Source organism: Dipodomys spectabilis, unplaced genomic scaffold (assembly GCF_019054845.1).
Source record: "Dipodomys spectabilis isolate Male_0828 unplaced genomic scaffold, ASM1905484v1 ptg000051l, whole genome shotgun sequence".
Lineage (NCBI taxonomy): Eukaryota > Metazoa > Chordata > Mammalia > Rodentia > Heteromyidae > Dipodomys > Dipodomys spectabilis.
Window position 1 is genome coordinate 4,921,311 of NW_024870728.1, and position 19,568 is coordinate 4,940,878.

Genomic DNA, 19,568 nt, shown 5'->3' on the forward strand with positions numbered 1-19,568 from the left:
CACACACCACACACACACTGCAGGCTTTATCAATTCAGGAAGGGACCAGATCTCAGGTCCCAAGTCTGCATTTGCTCCCTGTTACTTCTCCAGCACTGCTGTTGGGCTTGCCTGGTGCCTAGAATGTGGGGTGAGTGAACACATCAATGCAGCAGTGTGTGCCTCCATCTAACCCAGCTGGTTTAGCATTTCTGTTTATTGTTGTCTCTGTTGCTCGCCCTCTTGGGATGGCGCTGGTTCTTTCCGAAGCTACCTTGTTTTTATGAAGGACCTTGCAGATTCTGATATCAGCCCCCCAGTGATAGACTCTGAAACCTCCCTGAATAGAAACTGATGGCTTTAAAAACTCTTGGCTGTCTTATTGCCAGGGGTGAGTCAGGAAAAATGTCCTGAACAAACGCTGGTGTTTAGAGAGGCCTCACGGAGCCAGGGAGCCAGGGGGGCAGCTGCCAACTCACCCAGTCCTGCCCAGCCCTCCCACACACAGGCCAAGCCCAGAGGACACCTTCCCATCTTCTTGGCAGCACAGCTGGGCAGTCAAGGGCAAATCCTATGAGTGACCAGTGGTAGCCTTGTTCCTCCGAGCTTCAGGGTGGTGAGGGAAGGGTGCCCAATCATGGAGGACAGCAATTCAGACTTAATTGTCCTAATCAGTATCTGAGTTTCCCACTGGGTCACAGAGATCCACGGACAAAACAGGAAGATGTTTACACACACACACACACACACACACACACACACACACACACACACACACACACGTCCCCTGAACCACTTGACCACCTACAGTATGCTTAGTGTGTCTTAGACTAAGCTAGTGAGTAGCTTGATTGTCTTGTGTTTGTTTACTTGTGTGTGAAGAGGATTAATTTGTGAAATTTAATTTCTTAGATATATGCCACAGTCTGGGGACCCTGTTTGACATCTTCTCACATTGTAAGGCATTGAGAACCGCAAAGAAAATTGAAGTAGCCTAGAATTCTCTCTTAAGATTGCCTGCCTCCATCCCAGGCTCTCTTTGCCTAGCCCTAGACCTTAGAGCACATAAGCCTGCTAGAAGCCCTCAGATCCTCTTACAGGTGCAGAGTTTCTGTTGGATGAAAAAGAGTGTCAGGGAGCTTAGGGTCTCCATTTCTAGAGTCTTCTGCTTCCGTTTGTGTGGGTCCCTCATAACTGAAGCGGATTCGGAGAGCAGACAGAAGTGAGCTGTCAGCCACTGGAGTTTAAAACATAGGAAAACTGGAGCTGTTGCATTTCCATTTTGACTGAACATTCTCTCTTCCCTATAGTGTGACTTTTTCTGGCTTTTGGCCAAGAAACCAAGGCAAATGCACAAGAAAAGAAATTTCAGCACCACGAACTCCTCCGGGTCCCACTGGGTTTCACAAAGTAAATCGCAAGGCCTCAAGTTCAAAGCAGTGCGGAAAAAACATTCAACTCCATTTTCCTTTTTTCTTTTTTCAATTTTTTTGTCGGTTGTGGGGCCTGAACTCTAGGTTTGGACACTGTCCCTCAGCTCTTTAGCTCAAGGCTCCTGTTCTACCACTTGAGCCACAGCCCCATTTCCGGCTTTTTCTGCTTATATGGTGCTGAGGAATTGAAACCAGGGCCTCATGCATGCAAGCAAGCACTCTACCACTGAGCCACCTTCCCAGCCCTCAACTCCATTTTCTTTACCCTCCTTCTTTTGATAGTGCCTTCCTTCACCTGTAGTTTGATTAATTTTCATATTGCTGTCTGGCTTGCTTCCTAATGTGGGGGAAAAAAGGCAGCAAGATAGAAAAGGAGGAGGGGGGACCTACAAAGAACAAGCAGTGGGCGTGTACTTCCTGGAAATGGTGTGGTTTCTGGGTACACTGCAGATCACGCCCAGAGTGCAGAAACTAGACATGGAAGGCCACAAGTCGCTCTGCACCAGTTCTCAATTGCGGACAGCTGGTCACCTGGCCTCTGTCTCCCTACAGACGCCTGCAGACCGGTCCTCCAGCTGTCTCTGCTTTTTCTGGATTCCTTTGGTGAGCTCTCTCTCTCTGATCAGCTAAATTCTTTGCCCACAGGGAGTAGAGACTGAGTCATAACCTTCTGTGCCCCTGCTTTGCTTGGCTCCATAAATTTGGCCAGTTGGAAGTGGAGCTGTGGCTCAAGTGTTACAGTGCCAGCTTTGAGTGAAATAACCAAGAGACAGCACTCAGGCCTTGAGTTCAAGCCCCAGTGGTGGTATACACAAACACACACAAACTGCTATTTGATTGGTTGACCCAACTTCAGGCCTCTCTAGGAACCCAAAGCAATTGTAACCTGACTCAGTTGATCATTTATGAGAAAGGTGTTTTCTGAATTTCAGAAGGAATATAAAAGTAGCTTTCAACCAACACTCACTCCTCCCTTCTTTCCTTCCTTCCTTCTTTCCTTCCTTCCTTCCTTCCTTCCTTCCTTCCCTCCCTCCCTCTCTCCTTCCTTCTTCCTTTCCTTCCTCCCTCTTTCTCCCTCCCTCCCTCCCACCTACCCTTTTGAGCCTACTCTCCCATGAAGAAAACTGGCAATAAACACATGAATCTAATGGACCAGATGGTTCCAATTGAACGTGGAGCAGGGCGAGGGAAAGCGAAGATACTACTCAATCGGTGGTCAAGCAGGTGCCGAGTAGATAAACATAGAGGAAATTCTCAGATATCACAGGTAAAACCATCTGGCCTGGAAACCTTGCAACCCCTCGGCCTCTCTTCTGTAGTCGATAGATACTAGAATCAGGCATCTGAGCTGGCTGGGCAACTGGGAGAGAACGTGAATCACAATCTTCAGAAGCCAAGAGAGAGAGAAAAGGCCTCTGCTCTGCAGCCAGAAGAGAGTCCAGGCTAAGAAACGCTCCATTCACGTTGTCAATGGGACGTTGTTCTGACTGGTGCTATAGAGAGAAAGGGGATCTTCCCCTCTGGTTCAGGGGAAAGAAAAGAGCCCCTGTGGGGATTGAAGACTGCTCTAGTTATGGGTGAAGATCCCCTCCCCCGGACTTACTGGGCCCACAGAAAAGGAAAATGAACCCTAGCCATGAGCCCTCCAGTGTGAAAAGATACAGATCAAAATATTTAGAAGATGAATGTCTTAAAAATAAATCTCATTCCTTTTGTATTTCTCACCAAATATCAGCAGATCGGTAATGGCTCATTGGGCAAGTTGGGGTGGACTGAAATGATCACAGCTCACCCATGTTGTCTCTGTGCCCCCTCTTGGTCTGCACAAGACTCCTTCCACTCCTGACACCCCAATAACAATAACCATCATGTTTCCTGGTGCTAAGCACCTAAGGAAGCACTTTCTCTAGAGTAACCCCATGTGTAGTCACAGTAGCCTTCACAGTGAACATTAATTAGACCCATTTTACAGATGAATAAAGAGGGAGCTTCTGGGTGGCTGAGCTGGTGGAGAGCCAACATCTGGGAAAGGATAGAGGAGAGGTTTGAAGGCCAGCTGTCCGGCCTCAGAGGTCATCCTAGAACAGCAGCCGTCAGCACGGTGCTATTTAGCCCCTCTTCTTGGGACTCCAGCCTCCCAGGTAAGATCAGGAATAGCCTGGAGATACCTGCTGCTTGCCTGATCTTGGGCTGGACTGTGGCAGTATGAATACCTAAGATAACAGGTGTGAGTGATGGGAGAGGGAGGGGGCTGTCGGGAGGAGAATGAGGGAGGGAGTGGCACTGTTCAAAAAGAAATGTACTCATTTGCCAGGCGCCAGTGGCTCACACCTGTCATCCTAGCTACTCAGCCGAGATCTGAGGATCACGGTACTAAACCAGCCCAGGCAGGAAAGGCTGTGAGATGCTTATCTCCAATGAACCACCAGAAAACCAGAAGTGGTGCTGTGGTTCAAGTGGTAGAGCACTTGGCTTGAGCTGAAGAGCTCAGGGACAGCGTCCAGACGGAGTTCAAGCCCCACAACCGACAAAAAAAGAAAAAGAAAAAGAAACTTACTCATCTAACTTAAGTAACTCTAACCCATATGTATATCACCTTTACAATAAAAATGTAAAAGAATAAATAAAAATAAAATAAGACACAGGTGTACCTGTTTACCTTGAACCTTCTGCTTTAGAAGGCTATAGAGATGAAGTCTATTTCCACATGTTATTCAGCTAGGGAAATTACCTGGAAAGTAACACACCGCCTGCCCCCACAGTTAAAAAAAATGTTCTGAGTATTCATTTGAGTAATTGTGGCTGTGCAGATCGGTCTTTGTTGCAGGTGCATTGATCTCGCCTGGCACGTTAGAGGGGGGTGAGCTTTCACAGTTGGGGAGCCCCCAGGAGCAAGTGTGGGCAGACCACAGACATTTTCCCTGAACCATACCCTCAGCGCCCTGGTAGGACTTACCATGACAGTCCTGTGGCTACCCATGTTTCTGAAGGTTATGGTTAGCATTGAATGGAAAGAAAAGAGACTCAGCTCAGCACCCAACACAGATGTAAGCACTTTTTTTTTACTCTTCCTGTTTAAAAATATACCTGAAAATTCTCTCAGCCCCCACTGTACTTTGGCTGTATGTAATTTCCAGAAGGAGCTGAGAGCCGCCCTTTGACCAGAGCACAGTTGCCCTTGATTGCTGAGTCTTGCCTGTGGTATCATCGGTGAACAACTGTTTGTCAGTCTGTACAAGCTTTTGTTTATTCTTAGTCAATACCCGACGTAGCTCAGTTCAATGGGCTCAGCAGAGAGAAGGCTGCAAACACCTTTGACCACAGACAGAAACGGACATGTTGATGTGTTAGTGTCTTATTAGGAGGGGAGAGTATGGTGACTGTGTGTGGTTAAGAAATAGTATCTATCTCCTGTGTGCACACATGAAACAGTACAGTGGCAAAACCCCCAAGTTCTGAATCAGACAGTGCAGGATCCAATCCTAGCTCTCCCCTGGGAACTGGAGCAAGTAACTTGACTTTTCTGTTCCTCAGTTTCTCACCTAGAAAATGAGGATAATAATGTCACCAGCCTCATCAGGGTGCTATGAGAGGTAGCTAACTTAATCTAACAAAATACTAGCTCTACAAGTTGTAACACTCATTATATATTCCCCTTTCATCTCACTAATCCAGCTAAAGCAAGGAAACAAATACATTACAGATAGATGGATGGATAGATGGATAGATGGATGGATGGATAGATAGACAGACAGACAGACAGACAGATAGATAGATAGATAGACAGACAGACAGACAGACAGACAGACAGACAGACAGACAGACAGACAGATAGATAGATAGATAGATAGATAGATAATGATCTATATATGTGGATATAGATATCCACATATGTATGGGTCATGTGTGTGTGTGTGTGTGTGCATGCTTACTATAACCTTGGTACACTTTGTTTCTTAGTATCCTAATGCATGATTACATTCTTAGAATCCTAATGCATGATTACATTCATGATATAGTAGCTTCCAGTTTGGACACTGGAGGCTCACACCTGTAATCCTAGCTACTCAGGAGGCTGAGATCTGAAGATCACAGTTCAAAGCCAGCCTGAATATGAAAGTCCATGAGATTCTCATCTCCAATGAACTGTCAAAAAATTGGAAAGTCAAGCTGTGGCTCATGTGGTAGAGTGCTAACCTTGAGCAGAAACGTTCAGGAACAGCACTCAGACCCTGAGTTCAAGACCCACCATTGGCACAAAAAAAAAAGCTTCCAGGATGGGTATGTGACTCAAATGCCTCGGCTAGCACGTGGTCTTGAGTTCAACTCCTAATACCACCAAAAAGAATAAAAATAAAAAGTAGCTTCCAACTGCTGCTGAAGTGGGTTGAAATGGCACATTTTAAATGTCACATTTGCCTACAACCTCAGGATGTGACCTTTTTGCTTTCTTTTGAAGTAGGGTCTTTGAAGATGAAATTAGGGGACTCTCAACATGAGATCATCCCGATTTTGAGCAAGACCTCATTTCCAAGAGGATACACACAGACACCGGGAAGGGAAGGCCTCACGACAGCGCAGTTTCTCTGCCAGCAGCTGTGGGGAATGAATGCCTCTGGAACATCTGGAACCCGAAGAGACATGGAAGGATTCTCCCCTTTGAGAGAACATGGAGCTGTCAGTGCCCCAGTGCTGGGCTCCTAACTTCAGAACTACGTGGAGAAATTTCCTGTGGCTTTTCAGTCACTTCATTTGTGATCGTTCATTCCAGCAGACCTAGGAAACAGGCAGCCAGGGAAATGAAAGCTACCATTACACTGCACACCCCCCCTCCCCCCCCGCCCCCACACCTAGCATCCCATCCCCCTCTCAACCCAAGTGTGTCACAGCTTACCTTTCCATCCCTGATTCTGTCTCTTAGATTCATCTCCAGCATGTTCTCTGTCACTGACTGATGGCCGTCAACATCTGATTAGCGACACCACTTCATTCCACCAACCCAACATGGCACAGCCTCCCTCACCACCAAGCAGCCGGGGACCACATGGCCAAACCAAGGCCGGCTTATGACTGCTCTGTCCCTGGGAGACTCAGGGAGTACCCCCGTGGTCTCCTGTGAGCATCGCCTCTGATGTAAAGACACAAAAGAGTCTAGAACAATGTCTCATTTCCCATAAGTCAAAGCTTTTCAAGGTATTTTAACACACCACTTCCCCTTTTGTATGCAGGGTACATCTAGGTTTTACTTTAGCACCTTCTACAAACCTGACTTATCAGAGGCCACACTCTGTAAGGACTGCGATTTGCTGTCAGAAGAGGGCTTTGTTTCCTCGCACAGCTGTGAGCATGATGCCTCCCTACCTGCTCACTATATGAACAAGATTTTAATGTACAAAAGTTTCATATGAAAAGCTTATTTGAAATTACCCAGCCCAATGAGTCTTTCTGGCTTTGGGGTTTTAAGCCATACTAACCTCCCACTACCCTGAATCATGTGTTAAGCATACAAATCATCATCTTAGGCTAGTCCTCAGACCCAGTTTCAAGTCCTCCTCCCTAGATTGTTCATAACTTGTCACCTCCCTGATGATGGCAAGACCACTTGTCTGAGCCTCAAGTCCCTGGTTTGCTTGTGGGAGCCATCAAGGTAGAGAAGAGGGGCTCAAGGAAGGGAACGCTGGGTTGGGAGAGCCAGAGAAAGCAAACAGTCCAATTTTTTTCCTTCTTCCCTTCCTCCCTTCCCCTCCCCTTCTGGTCCCTTCCCCCTGACCCTTCTTTCCCTTTCCTCTCCTCCCTTTCTCCCCCTCCCTCTCTCCTTTCTTCTCCCTTCCCCCTCCCTTCCCTTCTCTCTCTTCCCCTCTCCTCCCTTTCCTTCTCTTCCCTACCACTCCTCCCTTCCCCCCTGCTTCTTCTCTCTTCCCTATCAGTAAGCCAGAAGTGCAGCTGTGGCTCAAGAGGTAGAGTGCTAGCCTTGGGCAAAAAAAGAAAAAGAAAGCAAAAGGTCAGGGACAGCATCCAGGCCCTGAGTTCAAGGGCCAGAACCAGAAAAAAAAAGGAGAGCAGAGTACAATAAGGTGTGGCTTTTTGAATCTTATCACTAAGTATCTAAGAGCTCTCAGGCACCCGTGAGGAACGGGTGTGGAGAATTGCTCAGGCCCTGCCCACTTTCCTCATTCCATTCTTAGGTTGCATCACCAAGCATTCCAGCATTACTTCTGGAACTTTCCAGCCTGGTGATTGCCTCAGTGTCCTCCAGCTCCACGTCTTCGGTGATATAACTAAGCCACTCCCAGAAAGGAACTACCTACCTGGAGATGCGGATACCTGTCCTCCCTCGGTGGAAGATGCTCAGTTTTGGTGGGGGTTTTTTTGGTGGGTGGGAAGCCTGTGAAGTTTCCATGAAGGTCTAAGAGTTACCTTGTTTGCTTTGTTTTCTAGTTCTAAGTGTTTGAAAACAATGTCAGTCAAGAAATGTTGCTAATTTAGTCTTTCATTTTTCACACTGACCCTCTTCTGCTGTCACTTCTCTACCAGTATCAGAAGGGTTCTTTTTTTCTTTTCCTTTGTTTTTGGTTTTTGTTTTTGTTTGGGTCAAGGGCTTGAGTTCATTGCCTGGATGCTGTCTCTGAACTATCCTGCTCAAGGCTAGTGCTTCTACCACTTTGAGCCACAGTTGCACTTCCTGTTTTCTAAGTAGTTAATTGGAGACAAGAGTCTCACAGACTTACCTGCCTGCTCTGGCTTTGAGCCTCCATCCTCAGATCTCAGCCTCCTGAGTAGCTAGGATGACAGGCGTGAGCCACCACTAGGCTAGAGGGGTCCTTATGGATGTCATCTGAGAAGTGACAGGTTCTTAGATGTATCAAGAAGGCCTGCAAGGCCTACACCGCACCACAGAAGCTCCCCTTCTTGCTTTCCCTGTGAAGCTCCTCCTCCTCTCACTTGCCCAGCTACTGTGACCTTCTTACACACACAGGCACTCACCAAGCTCCGGCCTCAGGGCCTTTTCTCCAGCTGTTGCCTCTGCTTTAGCTAGATATTGACCTGGCCAACTCCTTAACTTCTTTTCCTTCCTTCTCTGCCAACATGCATACCAATTGCTTAACCTACACCACTTTTCTTTTTCCAGATCACTTTTCTCGAATAAATTCCAACTACCTTGATATTACTGTCTGATAAATAGTTGAGTACATACATAAAGAATTACTGAAGCCTTTGTTCCGGTTTGGTACAGGTTAGTAGCCAGAACATCATCGCTGAAGGATTTCTCAATAAGGAAATGGGGGGGGAGGAACAAAGTTTAAACAAATAAATAAAGTCTAAGGTAGGTGTCAGTGGCTCACGCCTGTAATCCTAGCTACTCAAGAGGCTAAGATCTGAGGCTCACGGTTCAAAGCCAGCCCAGGCAGGAAGGGCTGTGAGACTCTTATCTCCAATAAACCACTCAGAAAACTGGAATTGAAGCTGTGGTTCAAATGCTTGAGCGCTCACCTTGAGCTGGAGAGCTCAGGGACAGCTCAGGCCCAGAGTTCTTTCTAACCCCATGACCAACAAAAAAAAAAGTCTGAACACAAATGACAGACATTTATTTGCATCTCTACATAATATACACTTATGAATGTTGTTGACCTGTTTTAAAGCGAGCAAAACTGCCAGAACTGAAAGCAGGTCGTTTTTATGGAATTTTTTTTTTAAATAAAAGGAATACACTTTGGGCTGGCTCAGTGGTAGAGTGGTAGAGTACTTGCCTTGCATGCATTAGGACCTGGGTTCGATTCCTCGGCACCACATAAGCAAAAAGAAAAAAGCCAGAAGTGGCACTGTGGCTCAAGTGGTAGAGCGCTAGCCTTGAGCTGAAGAGCTGAGGGACAGCGCCTAGGCCCAGAGTTCAGGCCCCACAACTGGACCTCCCCCCCCCCCCCAAAAAAATACACTTTAATAAAAGGAGATCATACCACTTCTACGGGTATTCATGGCAAATAGAAAACAGTGGCATCAATATTCTCACGGACTGTTACATTTCCTTTCATTGGATGAGAAGTCTAGGAAACAAGTGAATAGACAAGGAACTTAAAAGTTAAAAATATTGTGCCAGAAACAGGCTCTATTGGAGTCTATGACCAGTGGGAATAGAGCGGGCAAATGAAGAGGGTAAATGTGATCAATGAACTTAGTGCACGTGTATGAAGCTAGAACAGCGAAACCTGTTGAAAATGTTTTAGGAGGAAGGAAGGGGAGAGAATTGAGCTCTACCTCAAGCTCAGAAAATATGCATTTTTGTTTTTTGTGCTTTAAAGACCAAAGAGTATTTATTGTTCCCTTAAATGTGCTTTTGCAGGATTGCTTTTCACAATCTCAACACGCACACAATGACATTTTACTGCCTTACTGTACACGCTGGAAAAATATCTAACCTTTCAAAGAATATTATGGAATTGCCAAGACCTGAAGAGAAATAACAACTAAGGAAGGGTTTTCTGGTAAAAATCAAAGATTAGAAGAGGGCATAACTTTAGTTTCTTGGGGGTGAGGGGTGGGAAATAGCCTTCAAGAAAACACACTTTAAAATCTTGCCTGAGTTCACAAAAATCCAGAACCTTCCCGCTAGCCACCTTTAAAATAAAGACGTATTAATTTAACTCAATGATAGGTCACTCTCTGTCATTCTAAGTTTAAACTTCTTTTTTTGTGTGTCGGCTGTGGGGCCTGAACTCTGGGCCTGGGCACTGTCCCTCAGTTCTTTGGCTCAAGGCTAGCACTCTAACACTCTTGAGCCATAGCATCACTTCCAGTTTTCTGGTGGTTAATTGGAGATAAGACTGTGGCCTGGCTTTGAACCAAGATCCTCAGATCTCAGCCTCCTGAGTAGCTAGGATTACAGGCATGAGCCACTGGCACCAGACATGTTCAAACTCTTCTAACTGTGATGCTTCTTCCTCATTACCTCAGTACAGCTTGGGAGAAGATAGTAGGTTGAGAGTAAGAGTTTAAGGTTTTAATTCATCAGCTCTGCCCCTATAATTTTTCTTGTCAGCATTGCTTTTACCCCTGCCAATCACCAGTTGTCTGTTCCATTCTAAATGGTGCTTATGAGTTTAGTGCTTAGGGAGCTGGTGATTTGGATTAGCTTCCTGCTCTGCCCTGAATCACTAATGAGACTTTGGGCTGGTCAGTTCACCTCTTAGTTCTTCATCCTCATTGCCAATACTAACCATGCTTTAATATTAAATGAGATAAAATACATATAAAGTGCTTTGAAAAGAGCATGGAGCTATTGCTACAATCCTCATAGATTCAGAAATCTATTTATAGTTTATAGTTAGGTTCTACATTATCTATGAACCCTTGCCAGATTGTTCCAACCAGATAGGACAGTTCTTGGTTATTAATTTGAACCCTCTTAATACTCAGTTGGCAGTTTTCATATTCCTTGGAAAGTTTTCCTTTACTGAGAAGCCAGATTTGGCAGGTACTGGGCTCAAAGCCTTGATCTGTTACCTCATTCATTCATTTTTTTTTTTTTTTGTCCGTCATGGGGCTTGAACTCTGGGCCTGGGCACTGTCCCTCAGCTCTCCAGCTCAAGGCAACTGCTCTATCACTTGAGCCACAGCGCCACTTCCAACCTCATTCATTCTTGACAAGTAGCAGTTACCACATCTACCTGACAGATGAGGAAACCCAAACTCACAGAGGATAACCCACCTTGCCCAAAGGGTAACCTTGCTTTTCACAAAGCAAATAGAATTAATTTCTGTGTACTCCTTGTCACTTCTACAGCAACTGCTCTTCAACGTCAAGGTCAGCTTCTCATCTGGAGGCTTGCATAAACACTACATAGTGACTTGAAATGGACCTACTGTTTGCATGGCAGTCTGATGATAGGATAAAAGAGAATTGGCATCTATATAGTATTACAGACTTTTCAATGCATTAAAATTTCAAACAAATTCCAGGAGATAAGTGTTACCTTGGGCAGGAAGGTCCTTAAGACTCTTATCTCCAATAAACTATCCAGAAATTCAGAAGAGGCTCCAGTGGTAGAGTGCTACCCTCAAACCAAAGCAGCTCAGGGATGGTGCCAGACCCTGAGTTCAAGCCCCATGACCAGCACATGTGCGTGCACATGCACATACACACACACACACACACACACACACACAGTTCCTGCAATGGAAATATTGGTTTCTATAAAGTAACAAAATAGTAGCTTTTGAGGAACTATAAATGTTGACCCTCCTCATTCCTAAGGATTCCCTTCTAGAGCTTTAGTTCTTGGCTTTTCTAGAAAGGTTCTGTTAGTGTCCTGTAGTGTCTTTCAACATATCTCTGGCAGTGATCCCTGCAATGGCATAGAACTAGGTGATACAATCACGTTTTACATGTCTAAATGTGACAGCAGGTTGCTATGTTATAGAATGGAAGGGAGAGAAAGAATGGAGGAGAAGGAGGAAGAGGAGGAGGAGGAAGAGGAGGAGGAGGAGGAGGAGGAGGAGGAGGAGGAGGAGGAAAGAGAAGAATGGCTATGTCTCGATTAAGTGCTCTATTCCAGTCACCAGCCAGAGTTTCTTTCCTAGGGAGTTCGTTCACTGCCCATGTGTCTAGAGATAGGGAAGCAGGAATGCTGACATTACAAAGGGAACAATTGCAACATCAGCTCAGGGATCTGATCTATAACTAGCCTTGCCTTTCCCCACCTGGGACTGCAGATGGGGGGCTGCAGGGGAGTATAACCGCATTATCTCACACTCCAGATGGACGCATTCAGGGCAGAACAAATATCAGGTACAGACATGATGTGTAATGGGTCATTTATTTAACATGCTATCTGCTGAACTCAGTGTACAGAGTCCAAAGCCATGTGATATTGGGTAATGGGAACAAGGGACAGGATACAGCTCCTTCGCCAAAGGGTTTTGTTTGGAGTAGGGAAAAGAAATGTAAATGATGATCAAAACCAGACGGGACAGAGGGAAAGGGTCGGGACAGAGGGAAAGGGTCATGACAGTAGTGAGATACGGGACTTTCCCCAGGAATTGGAGCCCAGTGCCCGTGGGATCTGGGAGAGAGAATACCAAGCTGGGTTAAGACTGGTAGTGGAAAATTCAGAAACAGGGCATAGGATGGAGAAGTACATTGATTTGTAGCATAGGATATTTGAAAGTCAGATGATTATTGGTTTTTAACTTTCAACAGTAATTTCTGGTCAGATGTGGTGGCACCTGCCTCTAATCTCAGCATTTAGGAGGCTGAGGGAAGGAGGATATTGACCACCAAGCCAATTTGGGTTATTTAGTGAGACCCAGTCTTCAAGTTCCTTTCTCCACCCCACAGCCCCCAGAAAAACAGCAAATCACTTATTTCTGTTGATGAAGCTTAGAAAGCATTAGTAATTTTCCAATAAGGTGAAATTCTCATGTTACCCAGCTAGTTATTGGTCTAACCCCATACCAGTTCTCCCAGTAAAAGAGGCAGTCAGACACATAGAGCTATATGGGTAGGCAGTGGAAACAGTCCATGGAGTAATGCTGCACTTTTACAACTTAAGACCTGCCTTTAGTTAGTACACCCTGAAAAGCTGTTCAAGCTCCAGTGAAGCTAGTAAACCCTGCATTCCTTCTGTCCTGAGCTTGCTAAAGCAGCTGCAGGGTTTCAAACGTTCAACTGGACATTACCAGCAGGCAATACTTGTACTGACCCATCTCATGTTTAATTTTACAATCCAGATGTGTTGAATCAATTTTCTTGCATGTAGGGACACACACAAGAAAAAAAATGAAAAAGAAAAAGTAGGAAGGGAGGCAGTAAAATAGAAGAGGACCCAGAGAGAGAGAGAAAGAAAGAAAGAGAGGGAAAAAATAACTTTGGTATCCAAGTCCCAATGTCTCCATTTCATCACTGAGATGAATCTAGGAAGCATAGTGTGATATATTTCCTAAATAGGAAATAAGTAAGGTGTTTTACTGCCAAGTTAAATATGTAGATTTTGGCTGTGATTTTTAAGCCACCTGGTGGTATATTTTCAGATTGGGGGAGGGCAGATGGGAGGGGAAAAACTGGGAATGAGGGAGTGGGTGAGTGTGTCCAAAAGGAAATGTACTCATTACCTAACATATGTAACTGTCACCCTTGTGTACATTACCTTTAAGATAAATTTTAAAAAAGATTTCTGGGGCTGGGAATGTGGCTTAGTGGTAGAGTGCTTGCTTAGCATGCAGGAAGTCCTGGGTTCGATTCCTCAGTACCACATACACAGAAAAAGCTGAAAGTGGCACTGTGTCTCAAGTGGGAGTGCTAGCCTTGAACAAAAGAAGCTCAGGGACAGCGCCCAGGCCCTGAGTTCAAGCCCCAGAACTAGTAGAAACAAAAAAGACAGAGAGTAGATTGCTGCTTTTGTGACTATGTCATAGCTCTACCTATATGGGATTGTGAAGTGCCCTTCAATACAATTTGAAAAGCAAAAAGAAAGACTTTGTCCTTTGTTTTGAACCATGAAGTTTTTATTCTGTGAGAAATATCTACTGCATGCTACATCTGGCTTAGGCTACTGACAACCAAAACCTTCAGGCGAATTTGTTCCCATTGTAGTCTCAGCATGTATTAAGCATCCATCATTGATTATTCTGTCATTAGCCAGAAACGTTGAGGTAGGACAAAGATCTATTAGATCATCAGTCTATTCCTGGAGCACACCCACCTCTCCTGGGAGAGATGTGACATGCTGTCTTAGGCAAATGATTAGGAAGGAAAAAAAATCTAGAACCATGTAAATTTTCATTCTGCTATTGTCTCCAAGTTCTGGAAGCTTCTGAAAAAGTTTCCAGCTCAGGAGGAGACCAATTAAAAAATAGTTATGGCGCTGAATTTAGGCTAGTCATTCTCAAGTTAGGGATAATGTCCCCTTGAGAGTATTTGGCAGTGTTTGGAGCCATTTTGGGGTGACAAAACTTGGAAGAAAGGCTTGCTCCTGGCCTGTAATACTGTAGCATTACTCCCCCTACCTACCTCCCTCCCTATCTACACACACACACACACACACACACACACACACACACACACACACACACACACACACACACACACACACACACACAAGTTATCCAACCAAAAATGCCAATGGTGTGGAAGTTGAAAAACCCAAATTGAAACTAGAAAGGGAAGAGGTGACATTGTCCAAAAAGAAGTGCACTCTTTCCTGACTTACAGAATTGTAACCTCTATGTACATCATCTTTATAATGACGATAGAAAAGATTTTAAAAGATGAAAAGAAAAACCCCAAATTGAAGGTATTTCCTGGGCTTTTTTCCTGCTGCTTACCTGCCACTCAAGGCTAAACACAGCACGTCATTTGACTAAGTGGCTTGGGTCAAACCAAAGCTTAATGCATGATAGGTAAGTATTGTACAACTGCACGACACCCCCAGCACTACAAGTAAACGTCTTGGTCTCATGATAAACAAGCATTAATGATAATCATACAGGGAAACCGAATCTCCTTTTCAAGTCATTTTTAAGAATTAGATTTGGTTTAACTTAATAAGACTCCAGGACAAATACATTACGTTCTAGAGACTTAAGGAAAGGGAACCATTAAATGTATAAGGGAAATGGCCATGCTTTCCTTAACCTTTAGTACCCATCATTAATTAGAATTAGATGTTTGTTTAGACATATTGTTAAAGTGAAAATGTATATAGGCAGAGCAGGTATTTATTTATTTGGCAGTACTAGGATTGGATCTCAGGGCTTTGTACTTACCTTTCAGCCCCAGTAGAATAGATCTTTTAAGCCAATCGTGAAGTGGAAAATTCAAACTAATTACAAGAGAATTCAGTAGATGCCTCCCCACCCCCATTAAACTCAGCATTCACTCGTTCCTTATAGGAAGAAATGAATAGGAGCTGGGCACTGGTGGCTCACACCTGTAATCCTAGTTACTCAGAAGGGTGAGATTTGAGGGTGATTCAAACCAGTCAGAAAAGTCCATGAGACTCTTATTGCCTTGAGCTGAAGAGCTTAGGGACAGTGCCCAAGCCCAGAGTTCAAGCACCATGATAAAAAAAAAAAAAAAGAAATGAAAAGGAATATAATGCAGGATGGAAAGACAGAATAAGGGATGGAAAAGTAAGGGGAAGAGAAGACCAAAGGGAGGAAAGGATTGATGAAAACAAGCTTTGTGTCTGTAGGTTGGGAAAGGGCCTTGGCTCACACAAGCTTCCTGGTTGGCTGTGTCCTCAACTTTCTTTGGCCTTTGGCACTGGCTTTGCTCTCACCTAGAATGTACATTTCAGTGCTAAAGGTCAGGGAGAAAATCACAGAAGGCAATTGGCTGTATGAACTGTCACTGAAGTACTAGCCTCAAAAAACATTAAGCAGTGATTATTAATACATTTGCTTAAGGTTATCAAATCATCCTGTCATTTTTGTTTGCTGAAATCTTCTGGCTTTGTGAAATCTAATTGGAGTCAGTATTTCTAATGCCCAAAGAATTGGTACAAATTCCAGGTTAACTCATAGAGTTTGGAAGTGTAAGAAGCAAGACAGATCCTCTGAGAATCTTTGTTAAATATGTGTGTGTGTGTGTTTATTAACACTTTGAGATCATTATCACAATCCTTGTACATGTGAAATATTAAATAAACCTCTCTGGTTTATAACACTCTACCCATGCCCCAACCATACACACCAAGAGACTCAAGGTTGAGTTTTTCTGCATTGTTGAGCTAACTTGAATTAAAATCTGTCACGTGTGCAGTCATAACTCTGTTCCATGTCTTAATGAGCTGTGTCTGGTCTTTGGGCATTTCTTGGAGTATTTATGAGAAGGATTCAGTTATAGTTTCATAGAGACTTTCTGGTGATATTAGTACACAGAGCAGCTGTGAAAAGCATAGCATGGAGCATGTGCAGCTTTTATTGTAGTTCAACTCAGTCACCATTGTCCAGCCCAGTACTTTCGAATGGTCTGCCAGGAGAGCTCACAGACAGCGGTGACACTAATGCTGAACACTGCACTACTGAAAACACCAGTGTATCAGGTCCTCCTTACCAATGAGGACTGCATTTAATAAGCTCTCTTTCCTTATTTTAATTTTACCTGTCAAAATTTGGAGTCACATAAGTTCAAGACATATATTCTTTTAAAAAAATAAAACCCAAGACATATATTCTTTTAAATGCCTACTTCTTAAAAAATGGTGGTGGCAGTAAAATTTCCTGTCCCTGTCTGCTCAGCCCTAAGCCCCGGTGTGCTGAAGTCAGCACTATTAATAGTCTCTCATGTTCTAGAAATTTTAAGAGAGAATAAAAAAATTAGTTTTTGCTGTGCCCCAATTTCTATTACTCCCCCCGCCCCTCAAGCTCACAGTATTATATATCACCACTAGATCTTTACCAGGGCAGTCCCATAAATATCTCAAGCTGCCTCAAAGAAGATAGACAATTTGAGAAAGTAAGACATGGCGATTACAGTTAGTGACAGATCAGATAGCTTTCCCCAGGCGTTAGTAGTTTGTTTATACGTTTCTAATGCAAGATTGAACTTCCTTTAAAATTGTATTGATGTTCTCCTTTAAGAAAAGAGCTTCATTTACTAACTTAAATGGGAACTTAAGCTAGCATTGGTCATACAAATCTCCAGAGACTGTGGGACTGTGTTAGTCAACAGCAGGACACAAACCCAATATTATGGTGGTCATATATGTACATAAACATACATATATACAGATATATACACACATATGTGTGTATGTACATGTGTAAGTATGTGTGTGTGAGAGACAGAGAACTTTTTATGTAGCCCAAGTTGGCTCCAAACTCACAATTCCAACTCAGTTTACCAAGTACTGAGATTATAGATACATGTCACTATACTTAGCTTTGTTAAATATCTTTTTTTTTCTGTTTGGCCAGTCCTGGGCTTGAACTCAGGGCCTGGGCACTGTCCCTGAGCTTTTTGCTCAAGGCTAGCGCTCTACCACTTAAACCACAGCGCCACTTCTTGCCTTTTCTGAGTAGTTTATTGGAGATAAGAGTCTTAAATAGACTTTTCCTGCCTGTACTGACTTCAAACTGGATCCTCAGGCCTCAGCCTCCTGTGTAGCTAGGATTACAGGCGTGAGCCACCTCCTCAAACACCTTGTTTCAAATACTGATAGCTGTTCCTTCTAAATCTTAAAATAAGCTTGTATCCCCCCAGTAGCCTGCTATTCTGGCTTATTTCCTGTCTTCTCTGGACATATCTTGGTCTTTGTGTTTCTTTTTTGTTGCCAGTTGTAGGGCCTGAACTCTGGGCCTGGCACTGTCCTCAGCTCCTCAGTTCAAGGCTAGCGCTCTACCACTTGAGCCACAGTGCCACTTCTGGCTTTTTCTGCTTATGTGGTGCTGAGGAATAGAACCTAGGGCCTCATGCATGCAAGACAAGCACTCTCCCACTGAGCCACCTTCCCAGCCCGATCTTCGTGTTTCTTAACTACTAGAACACACTGTTGTGTCTGGTTTGCCTCCCGAATCCTCATTTTGACCCCTGCTCTGGTTTTAGGGAGAACCCCCCCTTTACAGAGTTTTCTGGAGAGCTCCACCAGGTGACAGCCCTCTGCCTTCCTGTCACCTGTCACGCATTCTCTAGCACAGCCTGGCTGGTGTCCTCTCTCCACAAGCCAGACCCAGAATCTTTTTTAGTCCATTACTTCCCTCACCTGGCTCTGCCCTAGCCGAAAGCAGCACATCATTACAGACAGAGAGTGCAGGACAGGACACTTCTTTTCTTAAATTTAGGTCAGCTAGAATATGGAGCCCTGCCTACCACCTCATTAAAAGAATCAAAGTAGAAGGGAATTTATAATAAGAAGGAAAAAGAAAAAGAACCCCCCCCCCTCAACCCGAGGGCTGGCAGGAAGTCCAGATGAACTTTATGATCAGACTCCATTACTCTTGTAGATCCTATGCTTGCTCAGGTAACCTCTCCTGGAAGACCCTCTAAGGCCTGACTGGTGTGTGTGTGTATGTGTGTGTGTGTGTGTGTGTGTGTGGTGTGTGTGTGTGTGTGTGTGTGTGTGTGTGTGTGTGTGTGTGTTGGGGGTGGGGGGAAGTAGAGGACATTCTGACCATCACCAACTGGGCCAGGTGAGCCAGCAAGGAGGTAAAAGAAGTGTTAGCTCTGCCTGGGGAAAATGGACACCTTGTTCCCCCCCTCTCCCCCATTCCCCCCCCCCCCCATGCCTTGTGGCCCCTTCCCTAGAAGTCCCTGCCCAACACCTGTGTAACCCAGGTCTTGGCGCACCTGGGGGCAGTGAGTGGTCCCCCAGGCTCTGAGGTCATCGCTCTGGCCACACCTCCTCCTGCCTTCTCTCTGTATACCAGTCTCCATCATTAGTTCTGCCCCTGGCCCCCTTGCAGCTACTCCCTTCCCTTCCCTCCCCTCCCCTCCCCCTTTCCCCCCTTTCTCCTTTGCCTTCCCCTTCCCTCCCCTCCCTCCCCTCCCCCTTTCCCCCTTTCCCCTTTGCCTTCCCCTTCCCTTCCCTCCCCTCCCCCTTTCCCCCTTTCCCCCTTTGCCTTCCCCTTCCCTCCCCTCCCTCCCCTCCCCCTTTCCCCCTTTCCCCTTTGCCTTCCCCTTCCCTTCCCTCCCCTCCCCCTTTCCCCCTTTCCCCTTTGCCTTCCCCTTCCCTTCCCTCCCCTCCCCCTTTCCCCCTTTCCCCTTTGCCTTCCCCTTCCCTCCCCTCCCCCTTTCCCCCCTTTCCCCTTTGCCTTCCCCTTCCCTTCCCTCCCCTCCCCCTTTCCCCCTTTCCCCTTTGCCTTCCCCTTCCCTTCCCTCCCCTCCCCCTTTCCCCCTTTCCCCTTTGCCTTCCCCTTCCCTCCCCTCCCCTCCCCTCCCCCTTTCCCCCTTTCCCCTTTGCCTTCCCCTTCCCTTCCCTCCCCTCCCCCTTTCCCCCTTTCTCCTTTGCCTTCCCCTTCCCTCCCCTCCCCTCCCCTCCCCCTTTCCCCCTTTCCCCTTTGCCTTCCCCTTCCCTTCCTTCCCCTCCCCTCCCCCTTTCCCCTTTGCCTTCCCCTTCCCTTCCCTCCCCTCCCCCTTCCCCCCTTTCCCCTTTGCCTTCCCCTTCCCTTCCTTCCCCTCCCCTCCCCCTTTCCCCTTTGCCTTCCCCTTCCCTTCCCTCCCCT

The 19,568-nt window shown here is 45.5% G+C and overlaps 1 long non-coding RNA gene across 1 annotated transcript; it reads right to left on the reverse strand.

Moving 5' to 3' along the window:
• Positions 1-4,488: 4,488 nt before the first annotated feature.
• LOC122107551 lies at positions 4,489-6,579 on the reverse strand. Its single transcript, XR_006147366.1, has 3 exons — positions 6,307-6,579; positions 5,959-6,188; positions 4,489-4,954 (listed from the first exon to the last, which is right to left on the reverse strand). It is a non-coding gene; the product is annotated as an uncharacterized LOC122107551 (long non-coding RNA).
• Between the last annotated feature and the right edge of the window lie 12,989 nt (positions 6,580-19,568).